General features: G+C 24.4%; 1 protein-coding gene and 1 long non-coding RNA gene across 2 annotated transcripts in view; one reads left to right on the top strand and one right to left on the bottom strand.

Moving 5' to 3' along the window:
• The window catches only part of LOC111631473 (nephrin-like), a 176,490-nt gene that overhangs the window by 34,865 nt on the left and 113,767 nt on the right, over positions 1–27,858 (top strand). The window lies entirely within an intron of this gene.
• LOC111631482 lies at positions 26,432–27,789 on the bottom strand. The gene is made up of 4 exons (XR_002757709.1): positions 27,673–27,789; positions 27,562–27,599; positions 26,839–26,871; positions 26,432–26,722 (listed from the first exon to the last, which is right to left on the bottom strand). It is a non-coding gene; the product is annotated as an uncharacterized LOC111631482 (long non-coding RNA).

A 27,858-nucleotide genomic window follows, 5' to 3' on the forward strand; every position in this document is an offset into this window, starting at 1 on the left:
ACCCGAGATTATTTCAGGATTGACGGTATAATGTTCAGAAACTCTTTTCTCTTCTGTCTGACAGATCTTTGTTCTGTAATTCCGACAAAACCAATGAAGAACGACAATCTTTTTTCTTAATACTTTTATCTTTGTCTCCTTCATAGATCAGTTAAAAACATCTTAATAGCATGAAATGATAAAAGATTGTCTTTTCATAAGTTTTGGGCTACTTTTGTACTTTCCCGATAAAAATGACATCTCAGTCTAGACTTGAAACCATAAAAAGATCTGTGTGAAAGTTAAATATGCATTAAATATTTTGTAATATTATAATAAAAATATTTTGAAAGAACTTATAAATGCATTATATTAACAATTGAATAATAAATGTTTTGGGGAATAATAATAATAATAATAAAGTGTTATTTACATTTATGTATATTTTATGAACCGAAATATTGATATATAGATTTCAATACTGTAGTTTATAATTGCGAAATTCCTCATATAGAATTTAACATTATTATCTAATAATGCTTATTCCGTTGCTGAATATCATATAAATTGTTTACGTTCTAGAATAAGTTATGTAAAACTGTAAATTACTGTTATTAACTTTAAAAAAATGCTAATCTATATANTTTTTATAAATCACTTAAACATTTCATAATTCTTGAAATATCTTTAAAAAAAATTAACAAACTGAAAGTAGAAAATGTAATCTCACTTAAATACAGCCTATAATTTTTTTCTCATTTTCTAGTTCCATTAAACAATCAACTGGATCATTACAAAACTGATTGCTCTTTTCAGCTGTTTATCATCATACTTATCTAAACTTTGTGTTAATACTTGAGTGCATCTTGTTGTTGAACAAACGATTGCCTGAATGTTTTTAGCTGTTACATTTTATCTATTGAATGACTTATAAATGTTGTTCATTTTCGCTGTATAAGAAAATATTTTTTAATTTTTGAGCATAATTATCTATGTAATTCTATTCTCTTGTAATAACGCCAATATAAACACCCACTCTCCCACACACGTATATTTATATACACATACATACATACGCTATATACATACACACATACGCTATATACATACACACATAAAGACAATATCAAAGAAATATACTCCTGAATATTGGATGGTGAGGTGATGGATGTCGCTACCCCGCGGATATTATGATTTTTGTTATTTTCTCATATCTATGTTTTACAAATTTATTATTGTTTGAATACTCCATAATTTAATTTTGTCTAAGTTTTTATACATTTTTTCTACAATTGTAATTACTTAAATTANTAATAAATTAGTTGTTATTAATACACTAATTTTAGAACTTTGTTTGTCTGTTTGTAACTGTGTGTGAAGTTAAAAAAATGTATAAAACAATTATGGAAATCCGTGTATTTGTCAATACTTAATATCTATAGTTAATATTTATTACACATGATAGATTACTAATTAATAATAAAGGTATCTGCTGAGATAAATTAACTTCAAGTATAATAATGCAGTAATATAACAATTTGTGTCGATATTGTATTCCTTAAATGTCGATATTCAGATTTATTCCTATAAATAAAATCAATCAAATGAATATTGAAAATAATTGAATTTATTGTTATTATGCCTCTAATATTCTGTCAACGTAATGTAAAAAATTAATTATAATACTATTATTATAATTACTACTATTTTAATATTGAAATTTATACAGCTTATTATGGAAGTAAAGTTATCAATATTTAAATTTATAAACAGTCAGACATTATTTCTCATTGTAAATAAAAATTTTTATTTACTTTCATAATAAGCTGTATAAATTTCAATGTTAAAATAGTAATTAAAATTTTTATTTGTTTTATATTGTATATGTCTTTATAATAAAATAAAAATATTATGTAAATTTATACAGGCATAAAATTTAAATATATTTAAATATAATTGCGTTATTTCTACTAATGCAATTATATTTAAATATTATACAATTACATAATTTATTAAAGGAAGAATATTATTTAAATTAAAAACTTTATTTGAATCTTGTGATAAATTAAATACATATAAATTAATTAGAGAAAAAAATGGAAATTACGTAATAGAGATTAAGAGTTATTATTTAAAAAGAATTTTTAAATTATGGAAAAGAAAAATTTAATTTAAAAAATTTTTTAATGCAAACAAAATATTGAATCTGTTATTTTAAGATCTTAACTCGTAAGATATTTATCCTTTACTTTTATAGTAAATTTTGTGATTTATTTTACTTATAACGCTTAATTTTAGTATTTATTTAATAAATTCATTGTCAAAAAATTTTTTTATTATGACTTGTCTTGATTCCTTTTAATAAATATGCTGTAAAAATAAAATAAATTTGAATTATTTTTAAATCAAAATAATAAATCTAAATATATATATTTATTGAGTTATCATTAAAAAATATGTAATTAAGTTTATTGATACTATTGATATATACGTTGTATACGAGTATTTCTTCATTTTTCCGTTGCCTGAACACCTTGACTTTTTAAATGTACCGTACTCTGGTACCGCAGGAGAAGATTCGTTAAAGTTTTTCTTTTATGTAAATAGGTCCAATTCATTTTTTCATACAACTTTAAATACCGTTTAAGCGATTAAGATGGTCCTACAAAAACTTTCAAATTCAAATAAATATTACTACAATTCACTATTAATTTTATATAGTATGAGAGAATATTAATGAAATGTTTAGTTACAAACTCTTATTTTACTTTTGTTACTAATTAAATATTTTTCTAAATATTTGCATATAGTTTATCACTCACAGAAAATATTTCAGGCATTTTCGAGGATACGTGTACCACAAGTTAAGAACCACTGATATACTGTATACACAATGCACATATTTTAGTCTTTACAAAAATCATCAAGTACAGTATTTCAAATACTGTACTGTAATATGTTATATTTCGACATTAATAATAAATTTAATTACCCTATTTTACGGCATTTAGAACACATTTCTATTTCAGCACATAATATTTGGGAAAAATATTAATGTATTTAAACCATCCCGCGCCTTTGGCACTCGGCTCCAATTTTGTTTTATTGTATTCTAGTTTAAAAAGAATTAAAATTAGAATTCAAACTTTTATTTATCAGGGAATAAGAGGAGTTTAAAAGTCATTTATTATTAAAATATGCTATATAAATACATGCAAAAGTTCTTTAGTTATAACAAAAAACAATATATTGTTAATTAAGCAAAAACATTTTTATTCAAAACTTGGATTCGGTAAAGGTTACCTGTAGCATATCGTAGTCCGTTTGAGGGGATTCATTAGCCTATGGGAGATCGCAACTTCACCTATAATATGCAAGACGATTTTTTAGCCTAATTTTGAAGAAAATTTGCGTCCTATATACCATAAAATACGATTAGTATTTTCATTACAAAATTTTTCTTCTGTATATTTAATATGTAATAACCATGCAAAGTAATAAATATTTTTAAAAATGAATTTTTTCTAATGAAATATTGATATAACTTTAACTTTACGAAAAATATTAGAGATAAATAACAAACACAATAATGCGACGACTACATAGAGAAATTTTCCTTTTAGCAAATGAGTAAATTATCTTAATGACAGGAATAATTTATATTAATATTTTAGAGTAGAAGATAGAAGTAAAAAGTTTGGTAGATACATTTCACATATGAGAGTCTGTAAATAAATAAATGAAAATACCATATTTACTAATAAACGTTCATATATACTATAGTTTGCATTATTCCAGAACATGTTAATTTCGTTTTGTTGATTTTTTATACGAATTTCTAATTATTTTTATTTCAAATTTTAATGAACGAATTTAAAGTTGTTCTTGTTCGGTCAATAAAATATATTCTGTTAATGATAATTATGTTACGTTATATATAACATATAACTTTTACTCCTGTTTTCGGAAGATAATGAAACAATCTAGATTATAAATGGTGACTCGGGTAAAATAAAATATGTCATGTTAAGCGTAGATATTGAATGAAAAATATCTTCAGTGAGTATGTGACAACAAATACTATTATAAAAACGGAAAATAAAGGGAAAAGCATATTAAAATAATTTAATAAATTTTCGAATGAGAAATTTTTTCTATAATGCTGTATTTTCAATCTGTTAATACAGAAGAAAATCGAATATTTTTAAATGATCATTCATTTCCTTGTAATCCTTCATTATATTGATGTTCTCTGTTTAAATAATTTTTAAAATAATTTTATTAGCAAATAAACTATTGCAATTTTCTTGATGTTTTTATTGAATAATAAATAACTTTACGATTTAATTAATTTTATTATTAAGCTTATATTTAGTAAGTATTCTTTAATAACATATAAGCATATATAAAATATAATATAAAATTTTTATTTAAAGATTAAAACGCATTTATATTATTTTAAAATATATTTTAAGTTAAATTGTATTTCAAAAATTTGTAATAAACACATTGTTTTTTATCAAATAGTAGTAAACGGAATTATAATATGGTGATAAAATGATTCTAAGTTAAAAATTTAACAAAGAAAAAAGGCAAACAAATATTTACAAAAACCAAAATAAAAAATAATTGGAATATTTTGGTCTTTAATCGATTTTACTTTCTCTTATAAATCATCTTAAATTAAACATTGGCATTTTGTAAGATATTTACTTTATATCTCTTGACATAAACGTTTATGCATGTGCTAATTCAAAAATCCTCTCACACTCGAGTAACGCAGTTTCGGGCTTATGTAGAATTACATCCTGTAATGCTGGTCAGTTCATTCAACGAATGATTCTAGTTGACATTTGACAATTCTTAGTCATCATTAACTCATTACAGATATAATTATAACAGTGTTGTATTAAACTGCATATCCCATTGTATTTTGTTTTCCACTTCAATTAATTAAACTCATCTTTCCAGCCCTCTGGCTAGGAAATATAACTTCGTATAATCATCTGTTTTCGTTTCCTACTAAAATTTCTCCAGGCACCGTGTCATAAACGATGCGTGAAAAATACCATATTTCATTCCTGTTCATCTGACTGTGTGGTGAAAAGTTAAATTTCATCAATGGATTTAAATGCATTCTATTTAAGTAAGAAGTATAGAGTAGATTTCTGTAATTGTATACTATAATAGTTAAAGTAACGATAAATTAAGAACAATTTAAAGGTTTATTAGACACAATTATTTAAATAAATGAAATGAACTTCTTTAATCGCTTTATTCACAATATACTTAATTTTATTGCTTAAAATAATTAAAAATTTTATCATAAAACTTTTTATTACTATATTAATTTACAAGCAAAAATTTATTAAAAACAACTATTAAACAAACAGAACGTAATTAATCTTCTCTTTAACAAAAAATTCTTGTATGACATTTTTAATTATAAAAATTTGTTATAAAACCAAGCGTTATAAATACTTTCAAGCATATAAATATTTTAATTATTGTCTAATATTTAGAAAATCAGCTGTACAGATTTTTATATATTAAAATTATTGTTAGGATTAAATTTAAAATGCTTTTACAAAGAAACTTTTCATTAAAATTAAAAAAAAATAATAATATATAATTTCGAAATATTATTTATATTTATTATATAAATTATTTCACAATGAAATAAACATAAAAAATTTTTTATTAAGTTTCATTTTCCACAATGTTATTTACTGTAATCATATCCATCATGTTGAAAATGTGTTGTTATTATACCGCATATTTTATCACGATATGTTATTGTTAATTAAGGAGATGTACTGTATATATACAAATGAAATATTAACTAAACTTTTCGTGATATAATTCATTCACGAACCGCATCCTGATTTTTGAAAGATGGAAAATTTCTACCATATTTATTTAGATGAGTATATAAATCTTTCTGGATGAAAGACTAATTTGATATATTTGTTTGTATATCGGAAGTGAGTAAATGCTTATTTTATGCTATTATCAAAATAATTTTTTTTTAACTTTTAAACAAATTACATAACAAAGATAGAAAGCTCTTTAATGACTTAATGAGTTATTAAAACTATCGTTGCGTTTCATGTAAATATATTTAATCGATTTTTATAATACCGTTAAATGACACAGTTTCTTAATGAAGAGTTCCCTGCGTGAACTTTTCTGATAACTTGTCTTTTTTTTTTTTTTTTAATTTTCAGCTATTGTTTTAATTGGATTACATCTTGAAAATATTTGTACAAATTCGATTTATTCTTTATTCTACTCTATATTTACAAAAGTAGAATAAAGACATTTTACATAAAGTTTTAACGAAAAATTTATTATTTAAAGTAAAAAATTTATATAGTTGATATAAATTTGATTTCATTCAAAAATTGAAGATAATTTATTTTCTGTTTCTACTTTTAAAACTAATAAATTTATTTTAGTTTTTATTTATTATATTTCTTTAAAAATTTCCCTTAAGAAATGTGTTATGTTACTGTACATGTTATAAAATTGATGTTTATATTTTTAAGAAAAATATTTACTCTTGTATCTGTTTATCTTAAAAAATACAAAATAAAATCCAATTAAACTTGGATTTTGTCCAAGTTAGAAAACCAGAAAGTCAATAAAACATAAAATGAAACACTTCTAGAAACCTATTTTAAAAATCTGTCAAACAGAACAGTTACACACGCATGTATACATATATAATGTTTCTAAAAATATTAATTTTAATACAAAATTTATAAAAATTTTAAATAAAATATTTAAAAACATATTCTATAATTATTATTATCAGTTTTTTAAGATAATATATTTGGATAATAAAATTTCTTACATAAAATTTTAAGTATCTACTAAATTTATTTTTGTAACAGTAGACTTTAATCAGCTGATATCTCAATTTTACGAATATATTACATAGGATAATAACAAGAATCATAAGAGAATAATGGTTATCAAGATGTATTGTACTATTACGTATAAGTACACATTCTATATTTTAAGCAAATGACGAAGTAGTCAATGTATCAAAGTTTATTTTTGATTAAAATGTAATCATATATAATATACTCATAAATTCGTCTTCTAATTAACAATCTAGCAATCTGTTATAAACACAGAAAAATATGTTGAAAACATACACGTCAGCTTATACATTTTCCTCGAATAAACATCAAATGTCATTTTGAGAATATAAAGTTTTAGGTAATTCTAATCGAATAATTGAATCTAAGCTCATTAATTCCATGCAAATAGATTTAACGAAAGCTTAGATTATTTTTAAATTTATATCCTATATATACACGTATGTGTGTGCGTTTTTTCTATCAATAATTATTTTATTGTAAACATAATCGCATTTATTTCTAAACGACTCAAACGAAATTAGTTTCTGTATTAGATGGCTGAATTCTCTTATCCTCTTGCTCAGGCACAGAAATAATCAACAAAAAGTTTTCCTCATATGTTGAGAGTCGACAACACAGCCAACCTAATTAATTTTCGTACGCGAACGTTCATTTTCCTGGATATCCTTTCCTTCTTTAGACTTTTTTCCCCTTATTTCTGGTGACTGAGTTCCCTTCTCATATTTTTTTTTCGTAATATGCACAGCTGACTTCATACTGTTGACCGGCCATGACGGTTATTTAAGGATTATGCAGATTTAATGCAGAGGAACCATGTACTTAGATCTTGCTAGTCAATAGTTGAGGTATAATTAAACTTACTTCTTCAAGGGATAATGTCGAGTTGTTTAAAAACAAAAATAATCTAGTGTCCACATTCTTCTTTTTATGTATAATTTCGTTAGAGAGAATTAAGATTGGAAGTAGTATTTTAATAAAATAATTTATTTTTATTTACTTTATATTTTATAAAGAAATTACAAAAATTTTTATTTAAATTTATGAAATTACAATAAATTTATGCTGTAATTTTTATTCTTATTTTTTTTAATGTCATGTTTTTTAAATTTTTTATGCAGTTAACAAAATTATTTTCTGTACATTTTAATAAGGTTATTATTAGAATAAAAAGAAGTTTAACTTTTAAAAATTTTAATACATTTTTTTAAAATTAAAGTTACTTGCATTTTAAAAATTATATATGATAATAACAATATAATGTAACACGTATATTAAGAATTCCTCGTGTGTTATTTTACTTTTTATAAGTTAATACGAGTGTTAATTTAATTAATAAAATTGTTAATTTAAGCATGTGATAAAAAATTTAATTAAAAGGAATGCAAAAATTTTAAACATGGCTTTAGAATGAATAACTTTTAAAATATTTCTTTAACTAATGAAAAATGTAAAGCGTTTAAATCTGTGCGGATTACAGAAAATTGCGGAGATATTGGAATATTTTTTTTATTTACGATTTTTTAAAATCCGTTATTGAAATTATTTTATTAAATTTTATTTTATTAAAAGATGATAAATCGTAATAAAGCGATTTAACATAAAATTTATTAAATATCAAATTTTTAAAAAAATTTGTTTGAACGATTAAAAGTTTAATACAGGATGGCCCAAAAATCAGTTAACCTAGTTGAGCTGTACAAGAGACATACATCTATGAATATAAATTATAAACTAAGTTTAGAATAAGGCGTTTTTTTTCAGAATTCATAGAAACATGATAAAAATATAATTAAGTATATAACATTTGGATAAGACATCTGTTTAAATTTTACGTTGATTGACTTGTTAGTCATCCTGTATAATGTAAATCGAAATGTTTCAACTCGTTCCTACATAAGACTTGGCTGAAACTTCATTAATGTTGAAATATTAACTTACTTTTGATGTATTTTTTAACCAAACGTTGTACGTATTTTTAATAAAAGTTTAAATAATATTTTATACAAATATAGCATTCATTTAAATATTTATTCATTTACAATTAAGTATTTATTCTAGTTCAGTTTTCTACGAAATTTATTATTCTTTATTATTTTATTATTCAAATGATATATTATCTATTTGAATAAAACATTAATAAATAATTTATTATCATCATCATTATTATTTCTACTTTCAAATACCCGAATAAATTATTTAATTTATATTTCAAAAAAATAAATTATTTATTAATAATTATGCTTATTTAAGAAATTTCGTTAAAAATTATTTAATGAAAATTGCTTTAATTTTTATAAATTATTTATGAAGTTTTTTATTTAAATTAACAATAAAAAGTTCATANGTCAAACAGAACAGTTACACACGCATGTATACATATATAATGTTTCTAAAAATATTAATTTTAATACAAAATTTATAAAAATTTTAAATGAAATATTTAAAAACATATTCTATAATTATTATTATCAGTTTTTTAAGATAATATATTTGGATAATAAAATTTCTTACATAAAATTTTAAGTATCTACTAAATTTATTTTTGTAACAGTAGACTTTAATCAGCTGATATCTCAATTTTACGAATATATTACATAGGATAATAACAAGAATCATAAGAGAATAATGGTTATCAAGATGTATTGTACTATTACGTATAAGTACACATTCTATATTTTAAGCAAATGACGAAGTAGTCAATGTATCAAAGTTTATTTTTGATTAAAATGTAATCATATATAATATACTCATAAATTCGTCTTCTAATTAACAATCTAGCAATCTGTTATAAACACAGAAAAATATGTTGAAAACATACACGTCAGCTTATACATTTTCCTCGAATAAACATCAAATGTCATTTTGAGAATATAAAGTTTTAGGTAATTCTAATCGAATAATTGAATCTAAGCTCATTAATTCCATGCAAATAGATTTAACGAAAGCTTAGATTATTTTTAAATTTATATCCTATATATACACGTATGTGTGTGCGTTTTTTCTATCAATAATTATTTTATTGTAAACATAATCGCATTTATTTCTAAACGACTCAAACGAAATTAGTTTCTGTATTAGATGGCTGAATTCTCTTATCCTCTTGCTCAGGCACAGAAATAATCAACAAAAAGTTTTCCTCATATGTTGAGAGTCGACAACACAGCCAACCTAATTAATTTTCGTACGCGAACGTTCATTTTCCTGGATATCCTTTCCTTCTTTAGACTTTTTTCCCCTTATTTCTGGTGACTGAGTTCCCTTCTCATATTTTTTTTTCGTAATATGCACAGCTGACTTCATACTGTTGACCGGCCATGACGGTTATTTAAGGATTATGCAGATTTAATGCAGAGGAACCATGTACTTAGATCTTGCTAGTCAATAGTTGAGGTATAATTAAACTTACTTCTTCAAGGGATAATGTCGAGTTGTTTAAAAACAAAAATAATCTAGTGTCCACATTCTTCTTTTTATGTATAATTTCGTTAGAGAGAATTAAGATTGGAAGTAGTATTTTAATAAAATAATTTATTTTTATTTACTTTATATTTTATAAAGAAATTACAAAAATTTTTATTTAAATTTATGAAATTACAATAAATTTATGCTGTAATTTTTATTCTTATTTTTTTTAATGTCATGTTTTTTAAATTTTTTATGCAGTTAACAAAATTATTTTCTGTACATTTTAATAAGGTTATTATTAGAATAAAAAGAAGTTTAACTTTTAAAAATTTTAATACATTTTTTTAAAATTAAAGTTACTTGCATTTTAAAAATTATATATGATAATAACAATATAATGTAACACGTATATTAAGAATTCCTCGTGTGTTATTTTACTTTTTATAAGTTAATACGAGTGTTAATTTAATTAATAAAATTGTTAATTTAAGCATGTGATAAAAAATTTAATTAAAAGGAATGCAAAAATTTTAAACATGGCTTTAGAATGAATAACTTTTAAAATATTTCTTTAACTAATGAAAAATGTAAAGCGTTTAAATCTGTGCGGATTACAGAAAATTGCGGAGATATTGGAATATTTTTTTTATTTACGATTTTTTAAAATCCGTTATTGAAATTATTTTATTAAATTTTATTTTATTAAAAGATGATAAATCGTAATAAAGCGATTTAACATAAAATTTATTAAATATCAAATTTTTAAAAAAATTTGTTTGAACGATTAAAAGTTTAATACAGGATGGCCCAAAAATCAGTTAACCTAGTTGAGCTGTACAAGAGACATACATCTATGAATATAAATTATAAACTAAGTTTAGAATAAGGCGTTTTTTTTTTCAGAATTCATAGAAACATGATAAAAATATAATTAAGTATATAACATTTGGATAAGACATCTGTTTAAATTTTACGTTGATTGACTTGTTAGTCATCCTGTATAATGTAAATCGAAATGTTTCAACTCGTTCCTACATAAGACTTGGCTGAAACTTCATTAATGTTGAAATATTAACTTACTTTTGATGTATTTTTTAACCAAACGTTGTACGTATTTTTAATAAAAGTTTAAATAATATTTTATACAAATATAGCATTCATTTAAATATTTATTCATTTACAATTAAGTATTTATTCTAGTTCAGTTTTCTACGAAATTTATTATTCTTTATTATTTTATTATTCAAATGATATATTATCTATTTGAATAAAACATTAATAAATAATTTATTATCATCATCATTATTATTTCTACTTTCAAATACCCGAATAAATTATTTAATTTATATTTCAAAAAAATAAATTATTTATTAATAATTATGCTTATTTAAGAAATTTCGTTAAAAATTATTTAATGAAAATTGCTTTAATTTTTATAAATTATTTATGAAGTTTTTTATTTAAATTAACAATAAAAAGTTCATANATGAATAACATAAAAAAAAAGGAAAATTATTGAAGTTAATATATAAATTTAAATAAATTAGTTAAGATAAATAGCTTTTGATATGTCAATAATTAAAATAATTTTGTATATATCTTTTCAACAATCAGGATGGATTTTCTAATAAATGTAATTCAACTAACTTCAAGTGTGTTTGTTTCAATAAGCACCACTATAAGTCATAAAAAAAACCCTTTAAAATTGGAAGTATTAATTAGTGGACAATGTGTTTGACTTATTCCAATTAATCATCATTAACTATAATAATTTTCATAATGATTTCTGAAATTTCATTTCTACGTGTTCTACACTAATAATAAATTTATTGATGACTTCGAAATTTACTTGCCTATTATAGAATAGTTTTACCAGCAATAGAACTTATGAGGCTTCACAAAAGAGTCTTATTTCATAATAATGATGATTTCTATCATTATTATTTTTAAAATTTAATTTCATAAATTTTATTAAGCTCTGTTTATTTTTATTTCTCTTTCCTCTGTTACCTGTTTTCTTATTTATATTAAAATTTGCTTGAATAAGTTTTTAGAATTTTTTAATAATAAAAAAAAACAAAAGTATTTCAAGAGTTTAGCAAGTTTGAAATTTTTAAGAAAAATTTAAAATATATATTTTACCATATTTTAAATTTAATACTTTGTAATTAATGATAAAAAAACCGCTTAAAATATGCTTATAAAGTAAAATTGCTTTACTTTATTTAACTAATTTTTATAAATAAAATCATTTCGTAAAATGTTTAAATTTAATATATGATCTGATTTTCTTTTATTATTTTTAGACTATACATTTAAAAATATTTAAAATTATTTTTAATATTTATTATTTTAAACTGAATAATTTAATCCTATCTTCATAAAAATCGCGTATTTTGCACTTAAGTTAGCACAGCATATTTCAGATAAAGTTTGTTTATGATGTGCCAAGGTACTCACTTGTCCATGTCTTAACATGGACGAACTGCATCTAGTTATTGAGGCTATACGATATTTTACAGTAATATTATTCCGCGATTATAATTTACAGCACAATTTATTCCCGGATATTTCTGATACTTAATTATTGACATATATCTCATAGCTTACTAGAAAATACTTCGCTTAACTATAGAACACGAGCAAGAAAAAATTATCTATTTTCAACTTAATTTGTTTAGAACTCGTGTTACTAATAGTAGTGATTTATTTCTTTAAATTCGCGACATTTGGGTAATCAAATCTTATCAGGAAGCACTCCATGTATTCTGAATGATAGTCATATAACCTAATGAGTCGTGCAAAGTGGCAGCATCAAACTATTGATTATCTATCTACATTTAAAGTTTTTTTTTTCTTGTCAGTAATCATGCTGACAATCTAGTGTAATTAGTGAGAAAAAGAAATGGAATTTTAGATTACATATTTTTTAAATTTATATATCATATACATGCAGAATTACTTAATTTTTTTTAAGTAAAAAAAGAAATTTACAAATTTAATTCATTTATGTTTAAATTTATTCATTAACAAGTAAATCGAGATTTGATCATTTTTTAATTATAACATATCAATTATATCCATTAGATATGAAAATAAATTCTATATTCATGTAAAGATTTTTTACTGATGTTATATGTTGTTAGAAAAGTTTTAAAAGTGCTGTAATTATCATTAAAATTCGTAACATTTTTTTAAAATTATAAAGTATCTTATTTAGATTTTACAGTTGATCCATTAGGTATGAAAATAAATTCTATATTCATGTAAAGATTTTTTACTGCTGTTATATGTTGTTAGAAAAGTTTCAAAAGTGCTGTAATTATCATTAAAATTCGTAACATTTTTTTAAAATTATAAAGTATCTTATTTAGATTTTACAGTTGATAAAATCCTTTTTTTGTAGGTAAGTTATCTGCAGATGATTATTGTTAGTTACATTTCTACATATTATTCTTCAAGTATGTACAAAGCAACAGCTATCTCTATTGTTATTTGGAAATAATTCATTTTTGCTACTAAGAAACATCATTAAATTTTAAAGTGTTATAAAATATTGCTTCAGTGAAAATATTTATTATCATAATAGCATGCTATATATTTTTAGTGCTAAAAATGATATATTTACAAAAAATATAAATCTGTAAGAGTTTGTAAATAAGACATCTCTTCTGCGATTTGAGATTATATTGAGAGTGTTTACTAGTAGAGATTTTACTTCCTTTGATTTCTTTTAGCAATATAATTTTAAAAAGTATCTAAAATATATTTCTCACTATAAACAAAATATATGAATTCTTTCTTTCTCCGGAGGGTAAGGTTAGTGATCCTTCCGTCATTCTATGATGTTGGAATTGCTATCTAGAAAATATCTTCGCGGTCTTGGATTACAAGAGCTGGTAATTTTGTCTAAGTAAAAATTTGTGCAGAACTGAAACGCAAAATAAATCGGGAAATAAGGTACAAATTCTAATTTTTAAATATTCTTTCCACTAAATTCTCCACTCTTCTCTCACATTTAAACAAACAAACAAAATAATAATAATAATAATAATAATAAGTCAAATTAGTAATAATAATAGCTATAAATACATAAAGTTTTGTTATTTTAATTCTACACAATAAAAATTAAAATTATCTGTAATAAATTTTATGACAGTTTAAAATAATCTAAAGTAATGGCATAGCAATAATATTTTTTGAATATATAAAATAAAATTATTTTGGTGTGTTAGATGATGATGAGGCTATAATTTTACAACGATACTTGTAAATATTTATTGAATAAGTAATGAATAAAAAATTAATATTTAATGACCTGTATTATATTTCCTACATATGAAATATCTATAACTTTACTTATCAAATTTTATTTTATTATTAAATATGTATAAATTTATATGATAAATTGATACGATTATTGATAAAAAGATATTGCATTTATTGTTAATAATGTCAGTAAATGGTAAATAATGCAAGATTAATTATTTACGAAATATGTGCTATATTCACAATTAAAGTTCCTACGTATTTTTATATTTGCATTTTGTACGTAAACATATTTATAAACATATTTTTATACATTTAAAAATAATAGCTAATGTTATGTTTTATTATGTAAATAATTGACTTAGTTTAATGATTCTCTTAATTTAATTAATTGATAAATAATTTCTAATTTTTATCTCGACAACATTTGTAGATATTATCGCATTCTTAATCATCTAAACTTCTATATAATGACTTTCTGTTTAATATGACTGTTTAAATTTGTATTTAATTATAACTTAAATGAATTGTTGTTGGAGTACAAGAACGGATAATATATACAGAATTTATTAAATCCTACATAATCTTTTGAAGAGTTGTTAGATTTACAATTCTTATAAGAAAATAGATTTACAATTTTCGTAATGATTTCTTTCGCTCTGAATCCATGTTCTAAAAGGAGATAGAAAGTAAATAGGGTCTTTATCCTATCTTAAAGATAATATACATTTGTTTTTCTGATTAGTTCGAGGCAATTCGTATGATAGGAATTATTGTCGACTGAAGATATTGAGAATCATATAATGATTCATTGGATTTTGCTTTAAAGATCAAATCGTATTCGTATTATCAGCAAGTATTCTTGCTATTATTTACTTTTCGTTCTTAAACAAACTAGTAAAACGAATACACCTAACTGTTTCATTTACTAGGAGAATACCACAACCAAAAGACTTTATTAGACAAAAATTGTTAGTGAATTAGATTTTCAATTTCATGGTATCGGATTTAGTTTCACTGCTCTACATTTTGTATAATTTATATTTTTCTTTTTTTAAATGCCTTTGAAAAGAATAGGTTTGATTTCTTTCCTTCTTAATCCCAGAATTTAGAATTGTAACGTACTAAACTACCGTTAAATCAGAGAATAAATATGAAATCCAATGATTCAATAAATTGAACGCTAGAGTCCTTCAGTATTCCTATTCTTTAAACTATATCAGTCTCCAATATGATATATTTAACCACAGACCGCAATTTAAAAGTCTATAAACAAAATAATTCTTTGATAAAACGAATTTTTTGTTCTTGAATATCTTATATTTTAGACATAAAAGCACTCATTTTCTAAAAATATATTTTATAATGAATTTATATATTTAGTATAATATGGTCCTGTACAGAATTGGAACCTGCCTAAACGGAAAATAAATTTCGAAAAGGAACGATTTATTTGTAAAACACTTCCATAATTTAAAAACCTATCTAATGCGGAAACAAAAGACTTTTTGGATGTCTGTTACNAATATCTCATTTATTTCTATAATTTATTATTTACGAAATAAATTAAGATTTGCTTAAACGTTTTTGTAATGAAGATACAATAGCGATAAATTTTCGCTATTTACTTACCAATTATTAACATTCTATTTATACATTATTGCATTTATAGACTGTATATGATTAAATTTTATGCTTTAACTCTTCCTGATAGATTTCTTCATAAAATCAATTTTCAATAATGTAAAGAGGTTTAAAAAAATAATGTAATATAGTTGTAAAATAGAAATTCCTTTAGGGCATGTAAGCGCAATGGTCATTAAATTAAAGTTTCTGTAAAGAGACTATAAGAAATTGTTCGAAGAATAAATGCAGGAAAATGATAAAATTTGAAAGACAATATGACGAATTTACTGAATAGAATAACGAAAATAGAATAGAATAGAATATACATATAGATTGTTGGTTTGAGAGTAGGCAAAACCGAATGACAGAATTTCTATCATTTTTTTTTTCTTTTTGAATGAATCCTAAAATAAGAAATCATATATAAGCGTGAAATTGAAATGAAAATGTCTGACAACACGTTGAAATGGGCTATCAGATTCATAAAATGAAAATGGATTTTTTTACTTTTTACACTTCGCACAAAACTATCCCCAGTCGTATGCACTATTGTTATCCTTAAATTTTTCTACTCCGGAGGGTGTGATTGACAATAAAGTCTACCAGTATATAAAGGTGTAATAAATGTTCAAAGCTATTCATGTAAATTTACAAAAATGTTCACAAAGTCACTTCTGTGCTTGAGCAAATCTAGCCGAATCTATAGCAAATATATGCTCGAATTTCCATTAAACTTAATGTATAACAAATAATAATGTTTGATATTTAATATCAGAATAATTTATTAACGTTATATTTTACAAAATAATGCCTATTATATAAGTTAATATTTCAAATGAGAAAATTAAAATTTATATAATATGTATAAATAAATTTGACTCAAAATAAAAATTTACACGAAATTCTGAATATTTTAAAGCTGAATTTGCATTTGTGGATATTTTTACTTCAATTTTTTTATTTCAGAAATAGATCAATTACAACGTAAATTAAAATGATATAACTTGAAGTGAAGTATATCGATAAAAGCCAAACACGATTACGAATGCGAAAATTTTAGCAATATTGCCTTCTTAAAGTTGTTTCAAATATAATTTGGCTAATTTTACTAATACTTTATTAATTGGTAATGAAATGTTTCGATTCGAGCAATGAAGATTTAATCTAATATTGTATGAAAGCATATGCTGTAAGTTTACATTTAACTATTTTGAGTAAAAATAATTAAAATCAAAAATATCTAAATTCATTATGAAGAGTATTATTAATATAAAAATGGAAAATAAAAAGATATTTATTATTAATATTTATACAAATTATTATAACAAGAAAAACAATATTATTATTAACAAGATTATATATTAAATCTATTTATAAATATTTCATAATGTTATTCATTTGGTAATAAAATTTTTATATTACGAAGAAGTAAACAAGTTTTTATAAGAAAGTAAACACAAAAAAACTTGGCTTGTTCTGTGAATTTTGATATTGAATATATCAAAATTCACACGACGAGCCAAGTTATATCAAAATGTTATATAAATTTTAATATTTAAAACACCAAGATTTATATAATGTTTTCACATGAGAATTCTATAATACAATAGAAAAAATAGTGTAAACAAATTTCAATTTTTTTTAAATTTCGAATCCGGTTTTTAACGTAATAAGTCTAAGAAATTATAGAATAATAAAAATTTCCATGGAAATATTAAACTCAACCTCACAATAAAATAAAAGTATGATAACCTTAAAACAAAGAGTTTAATACATTCTTGGTATAAAATTCCACGTTATGACCTATGAAATTTTATTAGAATGCTTCTCAGTTTTTCGAAGAACTTTATGAAATCTAGACACACTCAAACATAACTTAATAATGTTAAGGTAAGTGCAAATAAGAGTATGCTCTTTTGCAATTTACCTTACTATGGGGTTAAATTTGGATTTGATACTATTAATTGATTATTTCAAATGTTCTTAATGAAGTACTGTATGATGAAGTCAGAAAGAAATGTTTTTTAAAAGACTGCAAGATTTCTTTTTATCTCCCCAAGTGCTTACACTTAGAAACAGCGTAGATAAGAAGTACAAATCCTTTAAAAATGATTCTTAATTTATAATGCTGTTATATGCTAACAGGAAAAATAGTTTTCACATTAATCACTTTTACTTCTTTCACATTAAAAAACAAACTAACAAAGAAAAAAAGAAACATACAGCAATCTGACTTATCCAAAATTTCTAATTAGTAGATCAGAAAATTTAGGAGAATCAGGTAGCAAGTCATTATCCTGATGAAATTATTTGATTGATATTTTATGAAATACGATTTTGTGTACAAGTGCTAGATTAGATGGAAAGCGCAAGTTAATAAACAATCATTGAAATTATAGGCTTTCATTGATTTCGTTTAAGGTTAATACTATATACATTAAAAGAAAATTGTTGAGATAAACTGGCATGGAAACAAGTAGTACTCAAATAGCTTTACAAATTATAATTAAAGATGCTATCCGCAGTAATGTCAAGCATGTTTAATGATGAAATATTCTCAAGTACATTTTTAATGAACAAATTTCTGAACAATTAAATTGTATATGTTTTATAATTTGAAATTTATTATTATATAAAGAAGTTCGTTGTGATTTAAGAAAACTATTTGGATTGCTACTTCCTTCTGCTACTTCCTTACTTCTTGCTGAAGCCCAATAATAATTTTTTTGGGCTTCTTCGCAATTTAGTTTTGCGAAAAGTATTTTTCTGTCACTTTTTCTCTTAAATCCATCATCATGACCGCTAAGAATATATGCTTGTTCTTGTATGCATTTGTCTTAATTAAAAAAGAAAATCATGGTTAGATTTGCTATAGCACCATGCATGCTATAGCAAATCTACCAAAACCTAACTAAGAATGCAACTTAAGATTCGATCAACAAACAAAAATTATTAGTCCACTTTAGAAGTCTGAGAACTTATTATTTCAAACTATTAAAATATTTCAGAAGAAGGTTGAAAAATTAACTCAAATCACAAGGTTTTATTAAAGATTAATAATTTATGGAAATTCAGTATTTCCAATCAAACAATTAGTTTTGCCAGTAGCGAGAAAAAATTCGTACTTTTATGTGCTACGTGCTCTTATATGACTTTACATTTTTGACATGAAACAAAAGTGTTTTAATAAAAACATAACTATTAAAATTAAATTTTATGAACATCTTCGAATAATATATGAAATTTGTTATACTGATTAAAATTCTATTGCTTTCATTAATTAAAATAATTTCTGCATTTAACTTACAAGCTATATTTTATTGTTTAAAGTCATATTTTAATACGTTTTATCAGTCACTTAGAGGAAATGTACTCGTAATGAATCAATATTCAACTAATGAATAGACTATAAAAAGATTATAATAATGATTCAATAAAGAAAATCTCATTGGATCAATTTCTTAAACCAAGTCGTTACTAAATGTTAGTTTATGGGGTAGATTTACCACCACTTTATAGCCTAGACCAATATAACCCAGGATCTTGCAATCTGTGACATTTTATTCGAACCATGAAACTTTCCTATAAATTTTATTTTTTATATTTTTGTTGATTTTTTCTTTTTTTTAGTATTTCTTTTTTTAAATGCCTTTGAAAAGAATAGGTTTGATTTCTTTCCTTCTTAATCCCAGAATTTAGAATTGTAACGTACTAAACTACCGTTAAATCAGAGAATAAATATGAAATCCAATGATTCAATAAATTGAACGCTAGAGTCCTTCAGTATTCCTATTCTTTAAACTATATCAGTCTCCAATATGATATATTTAACCACAGACCGCAATTTAAAAGTCTATAAACAAAATAATTCTTTGATAAAACGAATTTTTTGTTCTTGAATATCTTATATTTTAGACATAAAAGCACTCATTTTCTAAAAATATATTTTATAATGAATTTATATATTTAGTATAATATGGTCCTGTACAGAATTGGAACCTGCCTAAACGGAAAATAAATTTCGAAAAGGAACGATTTATTTGTAAAACACTTCCATAATTTAAAAACCTATCTAATGCGGAAACAAAAGACTTTTTGGATGTCTGTTACATAACAATCCGAGTAAAGCGAAATATTTCTGTGTAACAATAGTAGATTGTAATCGGTAATGCTTTAACTTGCAGTCTCGAATCACAGTCTACTTCTTGATGACAAGAGTTGCAGTCTGTCATATGTTATGTTTACATTTTTAGGCTACTTTCATATTTTAGAAATTAGTCGTGATAATGCAAATGCAGTTGTTTCTTCCTTATGTAATAAAAACAAAGTTCTTTATTAAACAAAAAGCTGTCAAAACGAACAATTCTTTGCGTTCTACTTTTTTTGTAAATTTTACAGTATAGCATTTTCTTATGGGATTATTTTACATGTTTAACAGATGCCTAAGATCTAGAAGATCAAACATGACTAGAACAAACACAACATATATATATACAGAAAGCCTATTTCATACTTTATCATTCAATAGTAGAAAAAATTAATAATAACAATTAAAGATGGACGAATAATATCCATTAATACTCGAATACTAGAAAGTATTCGTGATCTGGAATATAACGTTGATAAAAGAATACATTCGAATACTACAAATAGCTCCAATATTGCGTCATGTTTTCAGTCACAATGTGGATCCAGAAGTATTCGAAGGGGAGCTAACTCAAAAATAAAAAGTATTTGAATAATTAATAAGTACAGTACCTTTCATTAACAAGTGCACGACGATTGTATTGCGGATGGTCTGATAAACAATATTTACCATCATAAATCTTTTTAAAAACCATGTTTTGAAGTTTGAACAAATAAATTTTATTTTTTTGTGTCAATGGTATCTTCTTGTATCTGCCACTGCATTATAGACAGCAGCCGCCTTTTTAGCACTACTGGTTTAATTTATGAGAAGAAAAGAAGCAGAATAGATCTTGAATGTTTTCGAATTCTTATTGTAAAAATCTGCAATAGATGAGGATTAGAACAATTATTTGTTAATCTATTGTACTTGAGTTTCAAACAAGTAGTTTCAATAAAGTAATTTCAAACAAGCAACTTTAAAAGTCAAAATTAAAACTTTGAAGTTTTTCAGTTTTTAAAATTTAATGATTTTTTTATTTTTTGTTTTACTGTATTAATATCTTGAAATAAATAAAACAAGTTAAATAATAAATATTAAATAAATTAATAAAATACACTAATATATTTAGTTATCTTATATAAGTATTTGGGAAATTAGAGTTATTCGATTATTCAGGATCTGATTAATATTCGAATTTGAGAAAAGTGAAATTTGTTTCGTTGCCCTTTTTCATATTTAACTGTATACACCTAGTGTCACATAAACGTTTTCCTGTCCAATCTATCTAAGGATGTTTCTCAGGCTTCCTACAATTACTTATCCATGGTTTTCATCATATTTCCTGGCAATTGTATTCCACATTCTTTTGAAAGAATTGACGTTATAGCAAGTTTTGATTGTCTAAAGAGTGCTGTCTTGCAGTGTGCCCAAAACTTTTTGGCAAGTTGTGCTTGTGGTTCATTAGTGACATTTATCTGCTTTTCTATAAAATTAACATTTTGAATTCTTAGGTAGTCAGTGATTGTAATATATATATTGTTGTCATTATACCATACCCGAATAAAACCTATTGGCTGTAAATGAAAGGGATGAGTCTCTTGTTAATGCAATACATTAAGTAAGTGTCAGAGTTCATATTGCAAGTGAATATCTAGGATTATAGCACAGCCCCTGTTTCATCAACGGCTTGCCACACGAAGTTAAAATTTTTTCTTCTCTTTGATTTTACTCTCATCTGTATATTAGTTTTATTAGTGTAACGATTACACATCTTGCCAGGTATGTCACTTGAGCAGTAGGCACAAAATTTTCGTCATCCAGCATGAAGGTTTACCAGAACATAACGTTGGTCATTTTTCAATTTTGTAACAATTTGTTGTTACACGTTGTTACTGGTCTTCGTTGTAATAAAATACAGGGCTTCTAATTGCATATTTTATTCATAACTTGTTTACCTTTAATTAATCAATATAATGCTTGGTGTGGACTTCCAATTACATTAGCAGCATGATAATGTTCTGACAAATTTGGATTGTACTTAAACACTTGAAAGATGATTGATATACTTCTTTGGCATTTTTCAGACAATGGACGACATCTTCATTTACTCGGCTTCTTCCCGTTCTTCATACCTAAGAATAAAATAGTACATAATTTTCAAAGTAACGATAGGTCTTTTAACTTATTGAAGTTAGCTACATCTTTGTAGTAATGGCTAATTCTGATTGCCAAGAACGCGTCTCTCACACTGTTTATTTCGAAACTTTTTGGAATTTGTAATAAAATTTTGCATGATGATTCAACTAGAAACAAGTTACACCAAAACATAAGTAATATGCAATTGACCTATGCATGCTTGACATAGCAATTTAAGAAACATCCATGTTGCAAAATCTTAGGCACTCGTTAGTTAATGAAAGTTCAGTTAATGATAACTTATGTAATTTTTAACAAGTAAAATTTTTAGAATTCGTTAAAAAATTATCTTTTGTTTTTTTATATCCGAAAATTATGTTTATTTTCCATAATCTGCATTTTCTATATATTAGAAATTTGGAACAATTAATTTAGAAAGTTGATCACGATGATGATATTTTTAAATAATTTTTTTTAATTAATTGTTTATAAAGATATATTTTTGTATGAATTTACTCTATTATTATATCTCAGATAATTTGTTTTTTGAAATTTAAATAGCTACAATAACGAAAATTTCCATTTAATTAACTAACTGATATCAGGTAATTAGGAATTACACATTCAATCGAAAATCTAATATTACTCGAGTAATAAAACACAAATTAATTAATATAATAATATTAATAATATTATTAATATATGTCCATTATAAATAAGTTATATAACTTTATCATGGAATACAGTAATTCGTTAAAGTATGTTCTATCATAAATTAATATTAATAGCTTATATATTGGCCTTTAGAATGTATTATAAAATGAAATATTCAATTGCATTGGCAGATAAACGAGAAAGCGAGTAATCGAACTTTAATGAAAGTTTAGTTATAAATGAATTTAAATAATGGAAATTATGCAAGCTTAGTGTTTTTTTTGATGAAATCGGTTTAATTTCATATATTACTTGCAAACAATTAGTTTGATATGTGAACTTATTACAATATTGATGCACTAATTAATACGTAAAAACATTCATGTTTTCATGTATTAATTAGTGCATCATTAATTACATTCATGTATTGATTATTAGATTTCTTAATCTAAAATGAAAATTATATTAAAGATTCTAACGGACTCAAAAGAATAGACATTAAAATTTTTCAATTTTTAATTATTACCTTTATTGTGTAACAGTGATAAGCGAAGTAGAACAAACATTATCATAACATTAAAAATGACGATTATTCTGGTAACGTTTATTTCGGATCTTTCACAGAAATAAGATAACAATTTCGACTGGTAAACTTTCGAGACTCGTACTGTATAGGAAATATTTGTCATATGGTCATGGCAGATTCAATTCTTGTCATACCTATAAGAGTTGTATGACAATTTTATATAAGAAAGGTTACAAGATGATAAATTACTTCTAATATATTATTCGGATAATTTCACTCGCTTTCATTTAACTTGTCATTAAAATAGATGAAGTGTATTAAAATTTTCAGACATTTTTTAATGAAAAGTTATGTTGTTATTTTTTTATCCATCCTAATTATTTTATTAAAAGATTAAAGACTCACGTTCATCCCAGTTTTTAATATGTTTTATTCTTTCAAACCATCAACTTCTTTTGTTGACATTGTTATTAACAAATAATTATATTCTGTTACAAAGAGAGAACTTTTTGTTAATAAAGTTTAATTAAAGTTTTATTATAAAAACCAATGTAAAATATTACAAAAATTTAAAATTACAATATTTAATTAAATAATAAACATAAATAATTTTAAATTGTCTTTCACTAACAATGTATATTATATAATATACATTGCTAGTGCTATTGAAAGATAATTTAACATGACCTTTTTAACGAAATCATAAGCTTATATAAATATTTAACGATATGATTTATCATTTGGGAGCTTCAGATTTAGATCATGCCGAGAAAAATTACTTAAACATAACGGTTTGGTTGTTACAATTTGATTACATTTAGGTAATTATTTATTATCTGTTTAGTGTAGAAACCGAGAAAGACTCATTAAAAATCACATTATAACGCAAACTCAAAACTTAACACATTCTATGTATTTGATACCCTTGCTATAAAAGTTGTTTAATAAGCAGTTATATATATATATATGATAATGTTTGTTCGTTCGCTATACACTCCAAGGCCGTTCAACCAATTGCTACAAATCTCAGCGGTTACTTTTACATATACCTAACTTAGATAATGCCGTACATCTCATCCCAAAATATCTATTAATTTTCTGTAAATAAATAAATTTCTATCTAAATTAAATTTGCCGATTTACACGTAGCGCCATCTATTGGCAAAAATTAACAAAATAATAAGCTAAATATAATTCTCATAAAAAAAAATATAATTTTAAAATATGATATATATTTCACTTAATTACTGCGACAACGATATAGCGCAAAATAGACGCGCTATATCGTTACTAAGACAGGCAGCACAGCACTTGCCTGCGTGGAATGTTACCCTGTGATAAGTCTATAGTATTTAATTTTTCACGTGTAACAACTCGGGTTATTTCATTTTTAAATGGCATTTTCTTAATTCTAATAAGTGTCTTCCAATTACTGAGTGCATAAAACCACAAAGTTGTTTCCGGGTTTTCTTCACCTAAATATAGTCCAGCTGCCCATAAAAGTTTTCCTGGGATGCATCCCACCCAACTGATCACTCACGTATCAAGTTGCAGTAAACAAATAAACTAAACTAATTTTAAGGAGCGATTATTTATTATGACGTTCTCACAATGCCAGCCTGCAAGTTTTCATTTCAATGAAAAGTTGCAGGCTGGCATGTTCTCAATTTTTATTTGTAGTTTTGTCCCTGTAAAGCATTCTTTTCCTGTTAGCTTACCGGCACAACTCTATTGTTACCTATCTTCGTTCAAGGGAAAATTTGAATCGATGTAACGTGACATCCATTTCAAACGTCAGATTTCTGTATAGTTAATCTGGGCCTCCTGTCCATACGCTTTCTACTTCTGGTCTTGTCTTTTTCGAGTATCCTGACAAACGTGACAATGATAAGCTAAAAATCCAAACTCTTTATATGATTTTCGTTTTAATATTTATTATATTATAGTATTTGATTTTTTATAACTACGAAGGTTATCTTATGATAGGGATTATCACATTTTGATCAATCTAACACGTTCTTTCTTCTTCTACGGTACACAATTTAAAGAATTTTTAAAATGCATGACATTAGGCACTTGGTGTTTTAAACCCTTACGTAAGATAACGTTTGTAGTTATATAAATCAAATAGTAGAATATAATATAATAGAATTGTTAAAAAGTACGAAATAATAATAATCTTAATGTTTGTTGTTATTTTTTGCCCGAGCGCAACGCCGGGCTNTCTACGGTACACAATTTAAAGAATTTTTAAAATGCATGACATTAGGCACTTGGTGTTTTAAACCCTTACGTAAGATAACGTTTGTAGTTATATAAATCAAATAGTAGAATATAATATAATAGAATTGTTAAAAAGTACGAAATAATCTAATAATCTTAATGTTTGTTGTTATTTTTTGCCCGAGCAACGCCGGGCTCATCTACTAGTGCTAAATAAATCCACATTAAGTATCAATATGGTTTTTTTTCTTTATGGACATTGCTCTGTGGACACTAATAGGACCTTGTTCCAAACCCATCTTCGTCCAGGCTGGCAATGAGATGGTTGCTTGATGAGGGCCCAATGTATCCGGACACACCATCCTCGAAAAATTCTCGGGATTTATGACCACCTGATTTCCTATGTCTCACAGAGGCGATTAAATGCGGATTATTGGTAATTACATACTATAATGTTCTTCAAAAAAAGTTCAGAATCCAATCTGAATCCTTACTGTAAAAGTAAAAATCGCATCACTTACCCAACGATTTATAAAATTTCGTATAGTAAAAAATATAGGCGATAAATTTTAGTATTAAAATTAAAACAAATTCTTCTCATAATTTAATATGCTTTATTCGTAATTTTACATTTACATATTTTGATTCGTCAAAATAAACAAACTCTTTTATACCTGAGGTAACAATATTGAAGATTTTTCTAATAGATTATTTATTACAACAGCTATCTACTGTATATAATCCTTGTCCATTTTTTTATAATAATAAAAAATTATCAACCGATTAGATTACAAAATTGAAATTTTATATTTCTGTTTAGAATAAATCTTTAGTTTCAGTTCCACATCATTTAAAAATCAGGTATTTGTGAAGACAACTGAATGCCTGTGGATAAAAATATTTAAATTAATTTAAATCATTTTTGTACAATTTGAAACTAATTTTAAAACTTGAATACAATAAAAAATATTCAGTCTTAATATATAGCTGTGAATACTTACAACGACCAGAACGACGCTAAGCATCATATCGACCTAAAGAAACAATTTTAAATGCATAATTAATTGTATAAATATTCCATTAATCCTATAGTTAAATTAAACTAGTTTATATTATTTTCATCATTAAAATAACTACTATTTGAAATTTTTAGCCGGATGGCCGAGCAATTAAGATGGCAGGCTACCGCTCTGGGAAGCTCTGAATCGAATCCCGAGGAATCTAAAAAAACCTCAGGAACTTTTTCGGGTGATGGTCCGGATACGTTGGGGTCCCTATTCCTCGCCAGTTGGTCGGACGAATAAATAGGCTTGTTAAAAAGGGCCCGCGGGACGTTTTTGGTGCTTCGGGACAAAGAAAGTTAAGAAAAAAACAGATATTCATTGTATCATATATGTGTCTGATATTCACTAGGGGCAACCTATCTTACCGTTTTTGAGCCCCCTAATGTAATAAAATACAAAAACCTTACAAATACTGTTCTTAAAGAGAGTTCTTCTAGAGAATTTCTGAAAAATTAGTTAAATTAAAAATAATATAAACTGAATTTCACTCCATTCCAGCCACTGTAATGAAAGTTGAAATTCAGTTCATGTATCATCGTAAGAGGCATTGAAAATAAGTTTGCATGAAATATTTTTAGCTAAATCTAATATGTCCCCTGCTTCTTTCCGAATACGTCCGACTAAATAATAATAATATTTTAGACAATATAGTATACTTACCCCTGAGAGACTAGACGCTCCAGCAGACGGATTGCATACTGAAATAAGTAAAGTAATTCGTTAACAAGACCTGTATTTCAGTTAGGTAGTGTAAGGTTGTAAAATATGTACCTCTCGCTTCGGCGAAAGCTGCATATAAGGAAATAAAGAGGACCAAGAGTATCAACTTAGCCATCATGGTTCGACGATAGAACAGATATTTTGAAGCATCCGTCAAATTTCTACTTTATATGTGCGTATTTTAGTAACTTGAAACATCCGTGAAACTAAACACAATAATTTAAACCAGATTAAAAC

The sequence above is a fragment of the Centruroides sculpturatus genome, unplaced genomic scaffold (assembly GCF_000671375.1).
Source record: "Centruroides sculpturatus isolate CEXI.00-Female unplaced genomic scaffold, Cexi_2.0 scaffold43, whole genome shotgun sequence".
In the NCBI taxonomy this organism is placed as follows: Eukaryota; Metazoa; Arthropoda; class Arachnida; order Scorpiones; family Buthidae; genus Centruroides; species Centruroides sculpturatus.